The following is a 3,552-nucleotide window of genomic DNA, read 5'->3' as shown; positions in this document are numbered from 1 at the left end:
AATTGAATTGAATTGAACTGAATTTTATTATTACGGTCACAGACCAGTTCCGGCTCACTTACAATATCAGGAAAATCATAAAACACAACAGGAATACATTAAATTGCAATTGGGTATAACAGAGACAATGCAGATATAGCGGCAGTTAAAAATATATATTAAATCTTGATCACTAAAATATAACCTAAAATTGTCATTTAAAACCTTAATCATTCTAGTAGTACAGCTTGTTCCCTGAGCTTTATGGCAGTCACACAGAATTTTGCCACCCTTAGCGTGATCTCAGGATCCCTGTCCTCTACCAGGAGTTTTAGACATTGAAGTTCGGACCCATTGGGAAATTTTTGTATAACAGGAGTGATAAATACCGAGCGTATATCCCCATAGAAATGGCAGCGTAACAAGACATGAGAGACAGTTTCCACCTCCATCAAGCCGCAGGGGCAGATATTCGTTCCGCGTATGGATTACCCTCAAATCTGCCCTGCAATCAGGCAGGTGGCAGCACGTGAGACACTAATGTCATAGACATCGTACAGTTGGGGGGAAAGAAGGGGGAAAGAAAAGGGGGGGAGAGATGGGGGTATTGTTCTATCGCTCAATTGATTAGTGCTAGTGTGGGGATTCGTGTCAGCATCACATGGGTAGGTCCTTTACCTATTTACCTTATTAAGGTAAAGGTAAAGGGACACCTGACCATTAGGTCCAGTCGTGACCGACTCTGGGGTTGCGGTGCTCATCTCGCTTTATTGGCCAAGGGAGCCAGCGTACAGCTTCTGGATCATGTGGCCAGCATGACTAAGCCGCTTCTGGTGAACCAGAGCAGCGCACGGAAACACTGTTTACCTTCCCACCAGAGTGGTACCTATTTATCTACTTGCACTTTGACGTGCTTTCGAACTGCTAGGATGGCAGGAGCAGGGACTGAGCAACGGGAGCTCACCCTGTCGTGGGGATTCGAACCGCCAACCTTCTGATTGGCAAGTCCTAGGCTCTGTGGTTTAACCCACAGTGCCATCCGCATCCCTAGTATTTGCCTTATTATCTATTTATTTATTTACTTATTTACTTCCTTACTTATTTTTATTGGCATTATGGGGGGAGGCGTTGAAGGGTCCAGAGGGTCCTGTTCAATTGGTTGTCGTGTGGCTTGTCTGTATGGAGGGTGGGGTGGGTTCTTGGGTCAGGTTACTCATTGATTTGTATGCCGTAGTGGGGAACAGGCCATTGTCTCGTGCTGTGTATGTGATGAAGGGGAACAACACTGGGGTGAAGGCATCTTCCTTTGCTTGTCCCTGTGCTAATTTACGTTTGTTGATTAACTTCTCTAATAGGGCAGTTTCCTATACGTTTTGGTACTACTGGTCTATGTTCACTCGATAGATCCTTCCAGTGTCATAGAATCATAGATCTGTAAGGGGCTCCCAGGGGTCATCTAGTCCAGCCCCCTGCAATGCAGGAATCTCAGCTAAAGCATCCATGACAGATGGCCATCCAACCTCTGTTTAAAATCCCCGAAGGAAGGAGAGTCCACCGCCACTCGTGGGAGTCTGTTCTGCTGCCAAACACTCTTAACATAAGAAAGTTCTTCCTGATGATTCGTTGGAATCTCCAATCTTGTAACTTGAAGCCATTGCTCCCTTAGAGGGACCCTAGAGGTCCCGGGCCCTAGGGAAGTCAGATTAGCCTCAACCAGAGCCAGGGCCTTTTCAACTCTGGCTCCGGCCTGGTGGAACGCTCTGCCTCATGAGACCAGGGCCCTGCAGGATCTGATTTCTTTCCGCAGGGCCTGTAAGACAGAGTTGTTCCGCCTCGCCTTTGGCTTGGAATCAACCTCCCTGTCTTTCTTTTTTCTTTTTCCTTCTGTGATGGAACTCCTATTTGGGGACTTCCCTGGCTTTTTCTGGCCCACATAGGACCAGTCTGGATAGTTGGCCTTGGTGAAGATTTGAAGTTTTGATTTGAATTTCTACTGAAATGAGGCTGCATTTTAATGTTGTATTTTAATCATGTTTTTAAGTTGTATTTAATCAATTGTTTTTATACCGGGTGTTAGCCCCCCTGAGCCTGGTCTTGGCTGGGGAGGGCAGGGTATAAATATTATTATTATTATTATTATTATTATTATTATTATTATTAGAGCAGGAGAAAGCAAGCATCAAATTGTGATGTTTCTAGCTGCTGAATTTAAGTGTCTTATGAGTTCTTTGACATGTATGAGTGCATTGTTGTCCTGGAAGATGTTTAATAGGGCTAGTTCTGGAGTTACTTATGTTATCTCTTTTGTTATTTTGGAGGTTTCCTGCAGGAATAAACTTTGGGGCATTTCCACCTCATGTGGAGATATGTGCCTATGGAGGTGCAGGCTCTCCAGCATTTAGATGTTCCTATTTTACAGATGGGAATAGATTTGGAGGCTACCTAACAACAACAAAAATAGGATGGTGGAACTGTTCCTCTCTTTCTTCTTTTCAGATCTAAGGATTGTTATCTCCAATCATTGTGAAGATGGCTGGAGGGGATCAGAACGGAACAGCCAACGTCTCCTACACAGAATTCCTTCTGCTCGCCTTCCCAGGCCTCCAAGAGTCCAGATATCTCCTCACCATCCCTTTCTTCTGCCTTTACCTCATGATTGTTGCAGGGAACTCCATCCTGATCTACACCGTGAGGGCAGATCACAGTCTCCATTAGCCCATGTACATCCTGATTGCTTTGCTCTTCGCAGTCAACATCTGTGGCTCCACCGTCATCCTTCCCAAGATGCTCCTCAGCTTCCTTCTCAGAGTCAGCCACATCTCCCTGACGGAGTGCCTGGTCCAGATGTTCTTCCTCTACTTTGCCACCATGCAGGACTGCAATCTTCTTCTCCTGATGGCTCTGGACAGATATGTGGCCATTTGTCACCCTCTGCACTACACAGACATCATGACGAAGAAGCTCCTGGTGATATTGACACTGGTCGCTCTTGCCCGGGGCGTGGCTTTCGTCAGCCCAGTAGTGATCTTGGCTTCCCAGGTGAGGTTCTGCCGGTCCAACATCATTGGGCATTTTGCCTGTGAGCACATGGCCCTCATGAGGTTGTCCTGTGGTGACATCTCCAGGAACAAGGTTCTAGGCCTGGCAGCAAGAACCATCACCATCATCTTTGACTTTTGTTTCCTCCTGGGTTCTTATGGCTGCATCCTCCAGGTTTCCATGCAGATGAGCTCTGGCCACGCCCGACACAAGGCCTTCCACACCTGTGGCACCCACCTCATGGTCATCTTTACAACCTACTCTTCCAGAATCATCTCCTCCATTGTCTACCGCTTAGCCAAGTCAGCCAGCCAGGATGTCCACAATCTCATCAGCACAATATACCTGTTTCTTCCCTGGATCCTGCACCCCATCATTTATGGCATGAGGACTAAGGAGATCCAGGACAGTCTTTGGAAGCTGCTCAGGAGGAAATGGGCTCATTTGGTCCCTGGGAAAGCAGTGGCTAGGAGCAGAATCAAGTGATCGATCTGTCTGTGTGGATACGAGGCGGGTTTAGCAGAACTATCTAGA

At 46.7% G+C, this 3,552-nt stretch overlaps 1 pseudogene across 1 annotated transcript; it reads left to right on the top strand.

Annotated features, from left to right (window-relative positions):
* The first annotated feature begins 2,508 nt into the window (after positions 1-2,508).
* LOC310705287 (olfactory receptor 52K1-like) lies at positions 2,509-3,552 on the top strand (annotated as a pseudogene). Its single transcript has one exon. The product of its transcript is annotated as an olfactory receptor 52K1-like (transcript).

This window comes from Podarcis liolepis (genome assembly GCF_965112155.1).
Source record: "Podarcis liolepis genome assembly, chromosome: 4".
NCBI lineage: Eukaryota > Metazoa > Chordata > Lepidosauria > Squamata > Lacertidae > Podarcis > Podarcis liolepis.
Note: the sequence above shows the minus strand (reverse complement) of the source record. Positions and strands in the feature narration are given on the sequence as shown.